A 19,715-nucleotide genomic window follows, 5' to 3' on the forward strand; every position below is an offset into this window, starting at 1 on the left:
TCTTCATAGTGGGTTGAATGGGATAACTAAGGTTAGGCACATATTCATTGTTAAAACAGGTCTAACTCCAAACAACTAAATTGTGCCCTGGACATTTTCTAAAATGTGCATTATTGCAGATAAATGTACAAATCATAAGCCCGCCCTAGTTCCACCCAAACCATGCCTCAAACACGCCCTCCTTGAGATTTAGAAGTACTGCGGACAAGCACCATAGATATCCATCTAGAAATTAGGTTTTGAAAATTGTGAATTAGAGACCGCACCTTCAAAAAGATAGAAACAGGATAGAATCGGTCCAGAGGAAGGCTACTAAAACGGTCGGTGGTCTAATTCATAAGGTGTATGGAGTCAAGACACAAATATCTCATTATGTATACTTTAGAGGAAAGGCAGGAGAAGAGAGATATGATAGATGTTTAAATACCTATGTGGCATAAATACGCATGAGGTAAGTATCTCAGTTGAAAGGAAACTATAGAGTGAGAGGGCATGGGATAAATTTAAGAGGTGATAGAGAATATATCTTACGATTGCATTTTCGTCATATAAATGATCAGTTTTGGGGTTTGAATGTTCAAATATTTCCAGCCATGTCTTTAAGATCTCAGAGGCGGAGAAAGGCATTTTTGGCATTCAGTTCAAGAATCCTAGCCCTGGGAGCAAATTTTATGTTGAAATTTCCTGTAAAATATTTTGTTACCTACCAGAATAAGAATTATCTATTTTTTGAACCTAAACAACTTTTAGGATTTATAGAATCAAAAGAGCAAATAGTGCCTATAGCTGAAAATGTATAACTTGTCATAACCGGCTGTAGGATCTGCAGATAAATGCTGCTTCCAAGTTTGAATAAGGTTTTCTCTTTTTCCATTAATATTTTTTCCTAAATCTCTCTCAATATGGTGGATTAAATATGCTGATTTAAAAAAAAAAAAAAGAAGGAATAACCATGTGCCTAAGGCCCCGCCCACAGGAAGGGCCTAAGGCTCCCGGGCCTATTCTGATTGGCCCAGGCACCTCAGACCCCACCTGCGGGCGGTGTTTCTGCCGCCTGGGTCAATCCGGCCCCATTTTGGGTCCGGCTGGCCTGCAGGACAGGCGGGCATGGCACCCGTCCATCTTGCCAACTAAAAGGTACGGGGAAGGGGGGTGGGGGTGTCGTGGAGTCGGCCGGGGGGGTCGCGGGTCGGCGGGGGGGTGTCGATTGGGGGTTCTTGGGGGAAGGTTGTTGGGGGAGGGGGGTTATGTCGAGGGCAGGAGGGCCTGGGATCCCTCCTGCCCGTATTGTAGTGGTGGGTGGGGGGCAGGGGGTCGCTGGGGCCAGGAGGGCTTAGGCTCCATCCTGGCCCAATCCAGTCGGGGGGGGGGGGGGGTTTGCCGGGGCCAGGAGAGCTTGGGCTCTCTCCTGGCCTGTTGTGTCGGTGGGGGGGGGTCACAGTTCGACATGGCAGGAGGGCTTGGGCACCGTCCTTCCTGATTGTTGGGGGGAGGGGTGGATTCTGTAACCGGTGTTGTTTTTGACAGACACCGGTTACAGATCCAGCTTTTAGGCGAAGGACTGGTTCTTCCTTCGCCTAAAAGCCCTTCTGTTGGACGTTTGGGGCTTAGGCGTTTTTTTTGTTCATTATGGCCAAAAAGTGTAGACGTCGTGGGGTGTACTTGTAGACATAGTGATCTGGGTGTTTAGTAGAGGCAGGCCATAATCAAAACAAGGACGTTTGTTTTGGTTATGGACACTTTCCTGCTTCTGCTTTGAACGCTTAAGGACTTAGGCCAAAAAGGGACTTAGACGTTTTTTTGATTATGCCCCTCCACGTGTTTTATGATCCAGTCCAGTTAGAAGATTTTATTAAAGAGAAACCTTTGCTGATAGTTTAGTTTCTAGTATTGATTTGTATTTTTGGAGGATGACGTACAATATATTAAAAATGTTTGCTTGTCCTTAGATGATAGATAGATTTGATTTCCTATTTAAAATGCTGGCGACCATGATAATGTGGACTAGATCACGGTTGATTAATTACCTTATATATGTTTTAATGTTCTCTATTTGAAGCTTTTGTGGTTATTCATTTGTTATCAATGAATTGTAACGAATAATCAAATAAAGAGAGAGAGAGAAAAAAAAAAAAGAATAACTCAGATCAATCTTTTATTACTTGGTGTTAATAGGCAGAAAATATCTATACCAGTTCTATGTAATTAACTTAGAAATGAACTCCTAATCTAGAAGTCAGTCTGATAAATCTGTTCCACCTCAAATCGGCTTTGATTCTTTTAGCACCCTAAGTTTCTTCATATTACATTCACATCCTATTGTCAGTATGAGCTACTTAGATTTCAGAAAACATGCTACTGACCAGAATCCCTATTAACTTTTGCCAGTTGTTAAAAACGGTGTCCTGATTATAGGCAGCTGTAGGCGTCCTATCACTGTCTAACCAGCCAATTTGGAAACACATTGTCTAAAAAACAAAACAAAACCCAGAGGCAGGCTGCCTACACTCTAGGTGTCTGTCTTGGGGCAGGGAGATACGTTGAGACACTTAAGCTCACACAATGCTGGTATGGGCATGTTTTTGCCCAGAAGTAGCCTAGACGTCTCCCTAGGGCAGGAGTAGGGAACTCTAGTCCTCGAGAGCCATATTCCAGTTGGTTTTTCAGGATTTCCCCAATGACTATGCATTGAAAGCAGTGCATGCAAATAGATCTCATCCATAGTCATTGGGGAAATCCTGAAAACCCGACTGGAATACCGCTCTCGAGGACCGGAGTTCCCTTCCCCTGCCCTAGGGCCATGATAGATGCATGAAATGTAGACCAGCCATGATAGATACCTGAAATATAAACCAGCAAAATGCTGGCCTACATTTCAGATCTCCCTGCTGCGTTCAGCTGAGCAGCCATGGCAGGGAACTCCTCTTGCTACTGAACCCCTGAATCCCCCCCCCAGTTGAAGCATACGGACAGGAGGGATGCCTACTTCCTCCTGCCGCCACCTCCCAAATCCCTGATACTTTAAAAACAAGAACCCCCCATTCGACAAAACCCCAAGGCTGTAGGCTGTCCACCCCACACGCCTAACTCTATCCCCACCCCCACCCCCCCTTACCTTGTATTTGAAAGTCCAGCTGGGGGATGTTCACATCCTCCAGTTGGCAGGCCTATCACTCCAAAATGGTGGGCCTTCCCCTTCCTGGTGAATTCTGGGATGCACTGGGGAGGGGCCTAAGTCTCTTATTGACTCAGATGCCTAAGGACCCTATGGATTATAATATTTGATGGAATATGTTATGCATGTATAGTAAATATGAGAAAATATATGCAATTAAGAGTGGCAGTTTGAGCAAATATGAGTTTGTTTACTTAAATTTAATTATTAAATGTTGATACTATATTGGATAGTATGTTAGTATTGTTGTGACACCCTAGGACTAATTATTTTAAAATAAATTTTAATAATTTTTCTTACATATATTATATTGTATTACACTTCTCCCTCCGTATTCGCGGTTTCAATAATGGCGTTTTTGATTATTCACGGTTTTTAGCTTGCTGGCTCCTCCCCCCCCCCCCCCCCACAAATTACATCAGCTTGCATTGAGAAATCCTGATTCCAAGCGTTTACAGAGAAAAATCACTGATTCCCAGCACTTTCTTCACCATGTTTTGCCTCTCCTTCAGGAACAGGCCAGGTCTCCCACCATTGTTATTCGCGGTTTCACCATATTCACAATGATTTTTAATAGAAAACAGTGAATAACATATGAAAAAATTATTTGCATTTTTTCTGTATTCATGGGTTAATCCCCTATCACAGCGAATACGGAGGGAGAAGTGCAAAAAAATTTTTTTATGTTATTTTGTTGTAATGCTTTTCCTAAAATTTCAATAAAAATATTTATGGAAAAAAACAAACATGAGTTTTCAATAGTTTCTTGAATATACTATAATCTGTATGATGCTGTCTTATGTTTGATAAAACGTTCAATATAATGCTGCGCCTGCTGTCTGATACGAAAACAGAGCTGAAAACACTCTTTTTGCATTTCAAACTCGGGACTCAGGTAATATATTGAGAATTCCCTTACCATTGGTCTCAAATTTCTTTCAGGCTGGTCAGCAAGAGACAACATATAACTGGGGGCACAGCCACATAATATCAGAAAAACAAAAGAACATAGTTTGAAAACAATCATATAGCAGTGCTATCTTTAAGCGGTTCAGCTTATGTGGTTAATGGCTGAAAACTGACACAATCGCATAAGTTGTAGCAGCCAACATACAACCGGATGTTGAGTGCCAGTGTCTGGACATGGCCATGCATTAAATATCCAGGAATACTGATTGTGTCAAGCATAAAAAAGCTGACTACCTTCAGCTGGATTTCCCCGCCTCCCCACTCCGCCTCCCTACTTTCCACATCCTCTGTCTTGTTCGATTAAAGCTGTAATTTTGATAAATAATTGTAAATCTGCCTGTCTATGCAGATCCTAATCTAATTTGATGTAAACCGCCTTGAACTCGTTGGGTATGGCAGTATATAAGAATAAACTACTATTATTATTATTATTATCTATCCCACAGTTGTAAAATTCCCAGCTTCGCATCTGCGACTTTCGAAGAACATTTTATCCTGCAGTCAACTGGTCCTCTTTGTGACTTTCCTCTTTGTCCTTTTCCCTCATGCAGCCATTCAGTATGAGTCGTCTCCCCCCTCCCCCCTTTCCCAGCATTAGTTTCCAGCCAGGCTCAATTAATGTTGTGCGGTGCACTGTGATCCCACTGCTGTGTCCTAGGGTTTCTGCATTCGCTGGCACTCTTTTCCAGACCCAAAGTAGGTTCATTGCAGTTCTCTTTCTCTGCTGCGAAGACTGAAGACTTCCACTGCTCACTCTGGCTTCCAACTCTTCCAAACTGCTGACGGCTGCATCAGCAGGCAGGAAGAAATAAAAGCACAAAACATCGTCTGTGTTTGTTCTTTGAGACCCAGAGGCTGCAGGAAACATTCGGGCCTCTTAAATGTTGCTTGAAGAGGTAAACAGCTGTCTGTTAATGCTGAACTATATTTTCCACAAAAAGCTACAAGCAAAGTTTTCAATTGCTACCACTGCACTCAGAATTTCATGTGCCTGCCTCATTCAGTAGCTTCAGCACAGCACCGTTTTTCTACTCGGAAAGTGATCAAAAGCTATTCGAGAGCTACGCTGAGCCAAGAACAATTTGACTGGACTGGCAAGAGCTGCAGATGAAACAGCTGGAAGCAATATTTGCAGGACCAAAAAAACAAAATAAAATAAAATGTAAAAAGGTGTGTCAATTATTGCAGCTACAGTGCCATGTGATGATTGGCGCACAGGCCCTGATTCTATAAAAGATGCATAAAGTTAGGCACCTAGACTGGCATACCTAGCCGATCTAGGCTCCCAACTTAATTATTCAATTAGGCTTAATCGGGGCTGATAATTGAAAGCGCTATTAAAAAAAACAAAAAATAAAAAAAAATGATTACAGTAAATTAATTATCTGGTAAGCACCTATCACTATGAGGTAGGTGTCTACCCTCAAAGTAACAGAAACATAGTAACATAGTAGATGAGGGCAGATAAAGACCCAAATGGTCCATCCAAGGGCAAGAATCCAAAGCAGGCATGGTTAGGGGGTGGATTGTGGGCAGAATTTGGGCATGGTTTTACTTAGGCACCTGTAGGCACCTAATTTAGGTGCACTTATTTAGGCCAAGAAAACCCTGGCCTAAATGGCAGTATGCCTAAGGTTTTAACGCCTACTAACCCCTAAGATTCTTTAGTTGCTACTAGGTGCGATTCTATAAATGGCGCCTAGCAGATGATTGACTTTTGCACTCAACAGTGCCTGCAAATTAGGCACCATTTATAGAATCTGGGCCTTAGGCCCAGATTCTCGAACCAGCACCAATTTTTTAAAAAATAAGTTTTTAAGGCGCCTACGGGCACCTAAAAAAAATCTTCACTGGAATCACACCTAAAGAGGCACTTTAGGCCGCCAAATGCCACTTTGGGTGTGGCTAACACCGGCAGTGGCATTAGGCAATCCAAAATGCCTCTGTAGGTGCGATTCACATCGTAGATAGGTGCCGGAAATGTAGGCTAGGAAAACCCTGGCCTATATTTACAGCATTTACCTTTGCCAGAGATGCAATTCTAGACCCAGCGCCTTCACGTGATTGACACACAGTTGACGGCTGCCGACCATGGCACCGGTTATGAAATATGGGCTTAGTACCTGCAAAGTAGGGAAGGAATTCTTCAATGTGTGCTACTGGTTGTGCTATTTTAGCACTATCATAACAGTAGCACACATTGATGAATTCCACCTTGGTGTCAGTAAGGGCTCGCATACTAATTTTATTTTATTATTTCATGGCCAGGCACTAATGGGAAAATTAGCGCATAATCATTAATACAAAAAAATAGGAAATGCAGCCATTTTCCAGCTGTGGGAAAAAATGGCTTTAGTGCACAGAAAAAAACCAATATAAGGGTATGCTATTATTAATTGCAGTTTGCTATAAAAAAAATGGCCCTTAAAAAGTACACAGTTGCTTATGTAGTATATTTGTATTGTGCATTGGAAACAAAACCAAATGTTTTATGTATTTACATGTTTTATTCTGTATTTGTTTACTGTTTATGCTTTGTACTTGCAACTTGCAACCTCTTGAAGTTTTCTTACAGGTTGCTATTCACATCATTCACATTGGGGGGGGGGGGGTGAGGGTTGGCAGGGGGTTATTGACCACTAGGGGAGTGTGTGTGTGTGTGTGAGGGGGTCATACCTTCACCCCTCCAGTGGTTATCTGGTCAGTTTGGACACCTTTTAGGCACGCATGCATTGTTAAAACAGGTCTAACTCCAAATAACTAAATTGTAACCTGGACATTTTCTAAAATGTGCGTTATTGCAGAAAAACGTCCTAGTTCCACCCAAATATGCTTCAAACAAGCATGAAGGAAAATTATTTCCTTCATAAAAAAAAATATGGGGTTTGGTATGAAAGGATATGTATATAACAGCCGCTGTTACACAGATAAGTCCCTTATCTGTACATTTTCAGCATTAAAATAAAGGCAATTCTTTAACTGCATGCCAGTATTTATGTGGTATCTGAGCATGTAAATGTCTTTATATATATATATATATATATATATAAATCTTTAATTTTCAAATGTTAATAGTGCCATACAACAAATTTAAACATAAACACTACACAGAACGCATTAAATACACAAATAATTCAAAAAACAATCATTTTCTCCCCCCTCTTCCCCATAATTAATAGAAGAAGAAGTACATATTTAATTTCAATAATATAGATAATTAAGTACAGCAAACAATAATACATTCCCCTCCCCCCACCCTGGATGTGTAAGGAAGTCAAATAAAAGGAAAGATACATGACAATTATTGTGACTCAATAAATGCAGTCAATGGGCTCCACACCATTTTGAATGTGTTACTATATCCCAAACATTCCGCGTTCATTCTTTCATAGTTGTAACTGGAACATAGGTTTGGCCACCAGAAAGTGTAATTCAGTCAATCATAATTCTTCCAGTTACGTGTAACCATCTGGATGGCTATTCCCGTCATTATCAAGAAAAGCCAGCTTTTATGTCGATCCAAAGAAGGTTTAATATGTAATAGAGTACCACAAATTATGGCTTCATAGGTCGTTGGTATCGATGACCCAAGTACAACATTGATTTGTCCCCAAATTGACTTCCAAAAATTAAGTATCAATGGACAATAGAACAACAGATGATCCAACGTCCCTATATTAACATGTAAATGTCCTTAATACTAGCACTTTAGAGGTTGAGGAGGGAATTTTATAAGCGCTCAAAATTTGGTGCCGTAAAAAACAACGCTAAGCACAATTCTGTAAAGGGCACGTGTCCTATATAGAATTGTGCTTACCACCGTTTCCCATGCCTAACTTTAGCCACTATATTTAATGCCTGCTGAAACCTGATGTAAATGCCGGCATGCAGCTTAGGTGCATTGAAGCTGTGTTCTATAATTAGTGGCTAACCAGGCATTATCAGCCGCATTTAACCAGCTATTGCCACTAAAAATGCCCGATTAGCACCAACAAATAAGCCAGTGATGTTGGGGAGTGGTGTGACTGCTTAGTCCCAATATATGGAACTTAACAGCCACATGCCGCATAAAAAGCAGGACTTGCTCTCTAAGCTGTGGCTGGTTAAGAGCCTCTTCTATCAAACTGCGCCAGCAGTTTGCAGTGTGGTGAGCCGCACTGAATGGCCCGCGCTGCTCCCGACGTTCATAGGAACAGAACATAAGAACAGCCCTGAGTCTGAATATTGGCATAACTGGCCACATGCTAGCCTGTGTTGAAAAACCCAGATATTCAGTGTCAGTTACTAGAAATAGCCTAGCATTGAATATCCAGGGTTTAATGCCAGCGGAATGCAGTCAAAGCACTATTTGCCACTGGCTGAATATCGAGCAATATGTCTTTCTGCCTTTCCATTCTAGATTTTAGTATTTGAAACATTCTCAGGCCTACCTTCTATGTATTTATTCTCTGGAAGTATTTGAAAGCTTCTGTTATAACACCCCACCCCCTTCTTCCAGGATATACATGTTTAGGACCTTTGGCCGTTTCCCATATAAAGAAAGTTCATTTTTTGTTAGCTATGCAGTTCATTTTGTTCACCAATACAATACAATTTATATTTGTATACTGCTAGTGCCTCAAAGTAGTTCACAGCGGTTTACATAAATTAGTATTAAAAAAAATCTAATACAATAAAATACTATAAGACAAATTTAAGACTTTTTAAGCACATATTCCTTAAACAAATTATTCTTCAAACCTTTTTTAAAACTCTTAAAATTACACAATAGATTGATCTGGTAAAGATCTCCAGAGTTTAGCAGCTTGATAAGCCCATGTAGAATTAAACACTGTAGTATATTTTATCCCCTTAGTTTCAGGGAACAGAAAAAAATAGTCTTGAATTAGACCATGTGAACTATTATCTGAATAACATAACAATGGAGGGATATAATCAGATACCTCCCCTTGGCGTAATTTAAACATCATCCAGAAAACTTTAAACTGAATCCTAGCTTCAATAGGAAGCCAGTGCAATTTCAACATATATGGTGTAATCTTTTCTCCCCTTTTCAGTTCAAAAATCAACCTAATGGCAGTATTTTGCAAGGCAGGATTCATTTACTGTAGCTTGTTCCTCTGGCAACATTGACTAAGGTCATGGTATGTTAAAGACTTTGTCTAATCATTTTAGAGGTGGCCCCTGGCTTTAACCAGGGGACAACATAACATGGACAATCTGGACACCAGAAGGGTATAGACAGGTTAGAGGAAAAGAGGGAATGGGGTTGGGATTTGAGTTAGGAATTGGTGGATGGGTTTAGGGTTTAGTAGTTCAACTGTGCAGTAGGAGAGGGAGGGGTGAGGAGAGGTGTAGGAGAGGAGTAAGGAGTCAGAGGAAAACTGAAGTGGATTGGAGCAAAGTCAGGTGTTTGGCAACAATCAGAGAGAAGGGGAAAGGAACTAAGAGGAGAGGTATTGGGTAGGAGAAAAATTACTCATTGGGAAGTCCTGTCAGGAGGGTATCACCTGCCCACCTGCCCAAGAAGTAAGTGTGTGTGGGGGGGGAAGGGGGTTGGAAGGAATTTTGGTGTGTTGGGATGGGTGGTATTGTCACAGCTTCAGGTTCAGAGATCAATGATAATTCCTGTAGGGAATGTTAAAGGAGAGAGGGAAGAAAATGGGGGGGGGGGTGGTTAAAGGTTGGTTCATGTGTGATACTATCATGGACCAAAGGTGGGGGACTTAAGCCAGGATCTTGGTCACCATATATCCTGACAGAGGAGTATTAAATTATTAATCAATATTTATTTATTTGTTTTTATTTATTAATTTTACTATACCATTCTCCCAGGGGAACTCAGAACGGTTTACATTAATTCATTCAGGTACTCAAGCATTTTTCCCTGTTTGTCCTGGCAGGCTCACAATCTATCTAGTGTACCTGAGTGCAATGGGAGGATTAAGTGACTTGCCCATGGTCAGAAGGAGCAGCATGGATTTAAACCCACAACCTCAGGATGCTGAGGCAATAGTTTTAACCGCTGTGCCACACTCTACCCCACACTCTTCAATAAGCTTTGTTAGTGTATTACTGACTTAACTGTAATGTTTGGAGTAATGAATTTATACATTTGTGAATTTGAGGTTTTATAAATTGTAAATGTGATGTTATTAAACAATAAAGCGGTGGCTGGTTAATACCAATATGGTGGTCTGAAGAGTTTTTAGTAATGTTTGGGATGGATGATGACCTGTGCGAGTGCCTATGTTAAGCAACTAACCTCTAGATCAATTCCAATCTGCCTGAATCTTTTTGTAGTCTCTAGAATTTTATGCAATAAGGTCTCATCTGAGATTTATATTTATCACTCTCCTCCTTTTTCTCCTACTGACTATTGCACACTGTGAAAGAAAGTGGTCAAGTCAGGTGGGAAGTCAGACTACAAATAGAGTTCAGTTGAGTTTATGGAGTGGTGTACACCCAGAGACTGTACCACACATTCTTCTAGTTTTTGTTATTGCCAACTCTTGCATCATCTGATATGATAGAGCCATATGCCTGTCTCGTTTAATTCACATCAGAACTTCTTCCCCTAATTTGCATTGCTCCACTGGAGATTTGCTTCCCAAACAGATGACCTCTTCATTTTGTTTTAGCAATAGATCTTAGCTGTCAGATTCTAGACCTTTCCCCATGCTCCCTTAATATGCTCCTTATGTTTTCTGTGCCTTCCAGGAATCTTCCCTGTTTATCATCTACAAAAAGACAAATCCTTTCACCCTAGTATATGTCAATGCTGAGCAAAAGTGGACCGAGAACTGACCCTTGTAGGACTATTTTAATAACTTTATTTGTCAAAGAAGGATCTAGTCAATGGCATCTCATGGTTACCCTCCCCTCAATCAGTTTCTAACCTATATGGTCACCTTAGAAGCCATGCCCAGGCTGCACACATATTCGAAACCAATTATGCAGAACTCTCACATAAGACTTATTGCAATCTAAATACATCACATTCATTGTTCTCTCCTGATCTTATTCGTTGGTCAAAGGAATTTTAGTTATTTGACAAGACTTACTTCTAGTAAAAAAAAAAAAAAAAAATGCTTCTATGGATCCCGTCATGCCTTAGATTCATTTATAATGAACTATCCAGTTTCATCAGTGATTTCACTAATTTTGTCAACACTGCTACCAGATTGTTTTGTGGTCCTCAACCTCCTCTTCCTGCTGTTGGGGGAAGGGGAGGAAGTAACATCTGCCTGATATCAGTGCCTTGGAATAACACTTAACAATAGATAACTGAAAATGCCAAACAGTGAAATTTCCCCAGGCTTGTTTAATACTTATGGTGTAACCCATCTGGTCTCATAGTTTTATTCTCTTTCACTTTTGCTAGTTCCATGCAACTAAAATGCACTAAAATGGGACAATTCTTTAACAGGGCATCTCCAATTAGAGTCCAAATGTTGCACAGGGAGCGCATGTTCTATAACGGAATCTGTGTGCTCAGAGTCTGTTAATATAATGATAGCATAAACCTGCAATTAATGTGCCTAAATTTAGGTACCACCATTTACGCCTGGTCTTTGGCAGGAGTAAATCGGTGCAGTAAGTGCATCATGCAATGTGTGTAATTTATAGGAGGGAGACTTGCCTAAGTCCCTCCCATGCTCCACCCACATGATCACTCCTTTGACGCTACATGCTATATAGTACTTACACGCTCTGTTACAGAATAAGCTGCAGTGAATTTAAGCACTTAAATGCCACTGTTTCTGTACACTAAGGGCCAGATTCTATAAATGGCGCCTAAGCGCATCTACATTAAAGGCACCACTCCGTGTGGCTGTCAATCAACTGCTAGGCGCTGCTACAAGAATCACACCTAGCGGCACCTAAGTGGACTTGGGCATCGCTTGGTGCTGTTCAGGTAGGCGCCAGTACATTAGGCCAGGTTTTACCATGCCTGATATACCGGCACCTAACTTGGACGCCTAGCTATATGCCTAAGTCAACCAGATCTATTCTCCTGCTCTAACCACACCTACTTTTCAGGTAGGCATCGGAGGGAGCCTTGACTTAGGCTTCGATAGGTACTGCTCTAAGTTTCGTGTGGAACTTTTTTTTTTATTTTTTATTTTTTAATTAACTTCAATGGTGCGGTCAATTGCCACATACTACAATCCAAAAAAAACTTTTTATATTTAATAACTACTTACTTAATAGTCCCATATTTACTTAATAGTCCCATATTTACTTAATCAAAAAAGTGTCATAAATGTAAACTGAATTTGAAGTGTTGCAAATTATTAACAGGTTCTGATGCGTTTCGCGACAAGTTGCTTCAGAGAACCCGACACCCACAGACTTCTCAAATTGCTGATTAATGATAGAGGGAAGATAAAGAGCGAGACCAGCAATTTCAGAAAGTTGTGGGTGTCGGGTTCTCTGAAGCAGCCTGTCGTGAAACGCATCAGAACCTGTTAAAAATCTGCAATGCTTCAAATTAAGATAAGTTTACATTTATGGCACTTTTTTGATGACGTAAATATGGGACTATTGCTCACTATTAAATATATAAAAAGCTTTTTTGAGTGCAATGGTTGAAAAAGAAGAGACTCGCTTGCTTTGGGGCAAAACTCCAGTCTGGTCTCTTATGAACTTTTTCAGTCAGTTTCATTGACCGGGGCTCTTTTTTTGGATATCATTTAAAATTTTCTCAGTATTGTACTATTTGTGCAATCCCATTATGTGTTGTGGTCAATTACCACGCCATTTAAGCTAATTAACATAATTCAAGTTGCGTGTGGATTTTAGTTAGGCATTGCTAGGTGTCTGCGGTCGGGGTGCCAACAGTGATGCCTAACAGTGCTGTTTACAGAGTCTGGCCCTAACTGCGCACAGTAGAATTGCCGTTCACCTGTGTTGAAGTGCTAATTGCATTACATTACATTAGTGATTTTTATTCTGCCATTACCTTGTGGTTCAAGGCGGATTACAGAAGAAGATTTCTGGACACGTCCAGAGGTGTTACAGAGTAGAGCGGGTTGCTTCAGAGGATTGAAATGTTTCATACGGTGTTAGTTAGTCTTCATGGATTTCTTGAATAGCAGGGTTTTTATTTCTTTACTGAACGTTTTGTAGTCTGGGGTCGCGATTAGTAGATTGGAGAGTTGGTGGTCTAGTTTTGCTGCCTGTGTGGCTAGAAGGCCATCGTACAGTTTTTTCCGTTTGATGTCTCTGATTGGAGGGTATGTGAATGGTGTCTGGGTTCTCCTGTGCCTGGTTGTAGTAGTTTGGATTAGGCGGTTGTTCAAGTAGGTTGGGCTGTCACCATTTATGGATTTAAATAATAGACAGTAGAATTTAAATAGTATTCTTGCTTGAATTGGGAGCCAGTGTGAGTCGAGGTATACCTCGGTGATGTGGTCATGTTTTCTTAGTGAATAGATTAGTCTCAGGGCTTATATGCATAAATGCCTAGAAATCTAATGGCAATCCAGAAGAACTTCATTGTTTACAGGTCACTGAAACAAGTCGCACATGTAAAAACCAGAAAGGGCTTTTTAAAAACTGAATTCCCATCGTTTGCATCAGGGACTCAGTTCTATAAATGGTGCTGAAAAATCATCATTGATAAAAATTTCACACTAAACGCTATTCTATAAATGGAGCTCAGAGTTGGGTGCTGTTTATAGAATAGCGTTTTTGGCACCGGGATCCACTCCCACTTTTAAGCGTGGGGATTTACACCACATAAAGCCTGGTGTAAATTCTCACACCTAAATTATGTACAGAGCTCTTTTATTCTATAGGACCACACAAAAATTTCAGGAACGCCCCTGATCTGCCCTTGCCCTAGCTCCCATTTTGGATCTGTATACAAATTTTTATTGTCAGTTAATGCTAATTATTGATTATTAGCATCCAATTATTAGTGCTAATTAGCTTGCTATTCAATTAAATTGTGCATGGAAATTGGGCATGTGCCCAAATTTCTGTGCACAATTTTTATCATCACATATTTACTTAAGCCACAGTTTTGCACACTAATTTATAGAATAGGTGAACTTATATGTGTGAATGATCATTAACATTTTTCATTACTGTTTTATTTGCCGTACAAATCTAGGGGCTTAACAATTATTTAAGAAATACCCTCCACACACCTTTAACCAATCTGCGGTAGAGGTTTCCACCATGGCACGGAATGCTAAATGCTCCAACATTGCTCCGACACTCATAGAATTTCTTTGAGTGTTGGAGCAGTGTTAGAGCATTTAGCACCCTGGGCCACAGTAGAAGCCTCTACCACAGCTTAGTAAAAGAGGGACAAAGTTTAAAAAGAAATTCCATTGCATAATAGGAAAGGGGAAAAAAATCATTCCATACTAGCACAAAGTAGCAATATACACATCTATGCTTCAGACTCTATTCTATAAAATTGCCGTATTAGTCACTTAAGTTCAGATACTGAACTGTGGAAAGCAGCCCGGCAGCAATCCCAGATATTCAATGCCAAAGTTGCTGGCATTGAATATCAGGGCAAAGATAAGTGGCTTCCACATAGCCAGCCAAGCCAATTTTCATTGGCTGGTCGGCTAAGGCTAACGACCAAAAAGAGAGCAGCCTTTTAGGAGGGTCTTAGCTGGCCAGCTGGAGAAAATCAGTGGTGATTGGCTTCCTTGCGTGACATAGCTGGTCACTGGACTGGCTGGCAAGCCTGATATTCAGCAGGAGACAGTTGGCTATCTCCTGCTGAACATTGGAGGGATAGTATATAATAGCAAATGGGCTGTACCTGAGGGCGGAGCATAGGCATGTCATGGGCATTGATCCTGGCAATTTGAACATGTTATCAATTTATAAGTACTGCATATTGAGAGGCGCACTTAGTGTCTTCCATTGATCTGGCGTAAGCTCTTCTGCCTAAGTTTTGGTGTACTGGAGCAGCTTTATGCTACTATTCTATAAAGGGTTGGTTGGATTATGCCACCGAGTCGGTTACCAACCCCTGGCAACACACGCAGTGAGGAATCTACCTTGTGATGTTTCACATTAGAATACAGGAGTGGTTTGCCTTTGCCTTCTCCCACGCAGTGTATGGTTTCACTATGCTGCTGCTGCCCAACATAGGACCCCTCAGCCTATAGCACCTGTTATTCTCAGGTGGTCTCCCCTAGCCAGGCCTGACCCTGCTTAATTTCCAATAGTAAGAGCAGGCCTACCCAAGGCAGCCAGGCCGTATGCCTTAATACCATTATCAAGTTGGTGCTAAACCCCCTCCCCCAATTTGTGTGTGCAGTTTAATTGCATAATGAGCCAATATACCGTCAAGAGCTTAACGAGCAATTATTTGATATTAATTAAAATTTACGCGCGAGTCCATTAAGGGTGCTTGGACATGGGAAGATCATGGAAAGATTGGGGGACATTCCTCCAAGTTTTGTGCATAGTTATAATTTATAAGTTATACTAGTCTTATAGCCCATTACATTAACGGGTGCTAGAATATATGTGTGCGTGTCTGTGTTTATTTCTTTCTCTCCTTAGCTACTTTCTGTATTTGTGTCTTTCTTTCTGTCTTTCTTTTTCCTCAGCTGTCCACCCATTCTCCCTTCCTTTTACCTTCCCTGTGTCCACCAACACCCCTTCACTGCTCCCCTTATCCAGCAGCAGCCCTTCTCCCTTTTTCTTATCTCCCCCCTGTCCAGCAGCACCTCTTTCCTGTCCCTCTGTCCAGCAGTAGGCCTCCCTTCCTTTTTCTTCCCCCCCAATCTCTTCCCCTGTCCATCAGCACCTCTTTCCTGTCCCCCTGTCCAGCACCCCCCCCCCCACCCCTGAGATACAGCAACTAATGTAATCCAACCAGCATTTCCCACTGCTATCTCCACTTTTTCCTCTTCGGGTTCTTGGCCTGCAAGGTCCTGGAGCACTACTGCCAGGTTGTGCCTAGCTGTTTCTATGGGAGAAGCCTGGGTTGTAAGTTCTTTCCTCCTGCGTTTCTTTTGCCCCTACAGAGTCACCTGATGCTAGGCAGTTACTCTTCGACCGTTTCCTCTGCTTACTACCTGACACATCTTCCTCTTCCAACTTCTCCCCTAAGTGTGCAGAATGAATTGATCGGAAGGCCTCTATCCTCCCTGCAGTATTATGAGGAGTGTTGGAGGGTTTATCTTGCAGCTTCCGTGGCTGATAGCCACGGCGGCCTGCAGCCTCGTGGGAGGAAGGCCGCTGCAGCCTCGCGCGACTGGTCAGGTGGGAGTTTGGTTGGTGTCGAGCGTGGGACTCGGTTTCGCACACAGCGCCGCGCTATGCTTGGAGCGTCTTTGGCAGAGAGGGGAGAGGCCTGTGTGGGAGGAGAAGCGCCGGAGCCACCTCCATTCAGTGCCTGTACACCGCGCTCCTCAGCATGAGCGGCAGCAGCCGGCAAAGGAGCAGCTCGTTCGCCGACTCAGACTCGGGGCCTTCCGCTGTTGGAGGAGCGGAGCGAGCTTCTGGAGGCGATCAGCTGGCTGCGGTCCCGGCTTGTGGAGTCGATCCTGATGACGTATTAAGCGTGCATGTGCACTCTCGTTGGCACATCCCGACAGAAAAGGGATCAGGGAACATGCTAGCATTTTATTATTTAAGATAGTTATAGTGCTTAATTTAGGCATGAGGTGTTGCACCACATTTTTGTTGATATAAATTGTTGCGCGTAGTTTCTGGCACTAAGTGCTATTCTATAAATAGGGCCTAACTAAGTGCCATGTATAGAATAATGCGCAGAGGTTTCTCGGTGTCAGGTATTTTAGGTGCCATATATAGAATCTAGGTCTAAGTGTGCTTCTTTGTCAGGCCTACATTTAGGCCCAGATTCTCTATATGGCACCGTTATTGGCGGCCACTGATCGTGTGTCAGTCATGCGACAGCACCGTATAGAGAATCACAGAAAAGATAAGAACCAGAAATGTAGGCCAGGGTTTTCTAGGCCTACATTTCTGGCACCTATCTTTGTCGTGAATCATGCCTATGTAGGCATTTTACAGTGCCTAACACCACTTCTGGTGGCCATGGCCATAGTGACTTTAGGTACAGAAGCATGATTCCAGTGCCTTTTCTTAGATGCTGGTGGGCGCTTTAGATTTAAAGTTATTTGCCATTTGCAATGACATTTCCCTATTAACTAAGTTAAGGTGCTGTTTGTAGAATTTCCCCCTTAGGCACCATTTCATAGACTTGCCCACATAGTCTCATCATGAATAGACATAATTCAGTGTGTTAGCAGCATTATTTTCATTATTTTGGCGCTTCTCATATATATGCCCCAAACTCACTCTTTGTTTGTAGAATTCTTAGATGACCTCCTTTGTTTTCAAGGAAATCTTCATTCTAGGCTTCTGATAATTTGTCATGTTAGGCATCTTGAGGGTGCAATTGCATTATAGTTCATAAATACCAGATCAATGATTTTTGATGATGTGCTTTAAAAGGCAATAGGACTGAGCTAGCAGAGAGGCTGATTTTCTTCTCTGTTGTAAAAATGAGGGCATGGGTCAGGGTTGATAAGGTTCATGACAGCTGAAACTCTCACACTGTGCACTACAGCATATCATAAGATACTGTAAATGTGAGAGGGTTTATTATCTTCCAAAGCAATCTTTTACTGTCAGTGCTGTACACTTTCACTACCTCTAGAACCCCCATCTATATTTTGTTCTATATTAATAAATAGGGTTTCATTTTTTAATTTTTTTTTTTAGGCTTTTATTATGGAAATGTGAAAACCGGGCAGAACTCTGAGCTTCCATTATCTCCAAAGGCTTGTGTTGCCCGTGGATGCAGGAGCAAGGCAATTTCGGAATCCACGGCACCACAAATAACACTTTCTACACCACAAAGAAAACTCCCTAGTGATTAAGTTGGGTAGTTTATGCGGAGTTGGATTCTTTATTTCTTCATGTTGGTTCTGATTTTATGCTCTGCTGTGATTGTATTTAGACAAAAAAATGCAAACTGTAGAAATTGCAATCCATTCTCATAGAGATTTAATATAATTATACGAACGGACTTGATTGGTAGAATACTTCTAGACATGAATTCAGTACCTTTGGGATTTATGTAAGCTTTTGTCTCGCATATACAAACCCTTGCAGAATTTCTCAACTGCCATCATTAATTCTATTGGCATTCCTGTTGTCTGTCATCTTAGACAAGTTCCTTTTATTTCCCACCCCACCTAAATGATATCCACAGGGCTGGCCTGGGTTCTGTGATCTGTGTGTTAAGACCCAGGAACACTGAATCTTTGCATTCCCTGCCATAGCCTGTTTCTCATGCAGAGGTTGGCCATTGATGCAGAACCCAAGAAGTTATGTTCTCTCTCTTCCTCAGGAGTGGATCGTATAGCCGATGGGGGTACGCCTTCGGGATTTCTTTGATAGGGTGGCGCTCTGTTCTACCTTGGTGTCAGCGTTGTATAGAGCCCTTTCTGAATTTGCACGTCCTAAAGGTATCTCGCGGATACGGGGGAGCTGGGGTCAGGAACTTCATAAAGACCTAAGCCATTGGAACATTCTGCGTGCCCTGTGGGGGATCCCTTGTTTAATAACAGGAGCAATGCTTCAAGAATGCTATGTTAGAGTGATCTATAGAGCCTATTATACTCAGGTCCAATTACATAAAGAGAGAGGTATCGATTCACCCCTCTGTCTGAAATGTGGACAGGAACCCAATACTTTTGATCATTCTTTTTGGGACTGTTGGACCATACAAGCTTTTTGGAACTCCATAGTCCATTATTTCCAGGGCTTATTTCGAAGTCCCATTTCGAGTACAATGGAGCACTTGGTTTTAGATCTTCCTGGGGCTTTCCGCGGCCTCCCCAAGGGGGGGGGGGGGCAATGGTGTTGTAAAGTGTGTCTTCTTGCTCACAAATGCATTTTGCAATCCTGGACTGTTTCTGAGCCTCCCTCCTATTGGACTTGGGGATCTGTAGTACATAATTTGGCTACCTGGGAGGCCCGAGAGGCGGTTGATCGCCCTCGACGACGACACAATTACCTGCTGATTTGGGGAGCCCATCTGGCTTCTTTATCTCATAGAGGTCGTAGCCTCCTTTTGAATCCTCTTGCCTAGCTTTGCTGGTGTTCCACACACTCGCTCCCGGGGTCAGTCACTGCCTACCCATCTCTTTCTTGTTATTTTTCCTTTTTTTTGGGGGGGGGGAGGAGGAGATCCTTTCTGAAGTTGCCCATGGGCCACAAAAGTACAGGCCTATGGAATCTGTGAGACCTATTGGTCGTCTTTTGTATATTCTCTGGAGGGGGATCGGGGGGGGGGGGGAGGGGGGTTGCACTGAGGAACCTGGTGGAAGGGTCGGGCTAGGGGGCCGAGGGGCTGGGTTTACTGTTTTGGTTATTGCTGAAAAACTGTGTATTGTTGGATGTTGATTTTCTTGATCTTGTTGTATTCTTTTGTTTTTTTTTTCTTTTCGCAATCGCAATAAAAAAGATTTGAACATAAAAAGGATGCAGTCACATGAAGAATTTTGTTTCATGAGGCTCATCTCACACCGCCACATTGTGATTGCTTAGTGCT

At 42.0% G+C, this 19,715-nt stretch overlaps 1 protein-coding gene across 2 annotated transcripts in view; it reads left to right on the plus strand.

Moving 5' to 3' along the window:
* Positions 1–19,715, plus strand: part of ERBB4 (erb-b2 receptor tyrosine kinase 4) — a 1,781,744-nt gene that overhangs the window by 408,053 nt on the left and 1,353,976 nt on the right. The window lies entirely within an intron of this gene.

The sequence above is a fragment of the Geotrypetes seraphini genome, chromosome 5 (assembly GCF_902459505.1).
Source record: "Geotrypetes seraphini chromosome 5, aGeoSer1.1, whole genome shotgun sequence".
Lineage (NCBI taxonomy): Eukaryota > Metazoa > Chordata > Amphibia > Gymnophiona > Dermophiidae > Geotrypetes > Geotrypetes seraphini.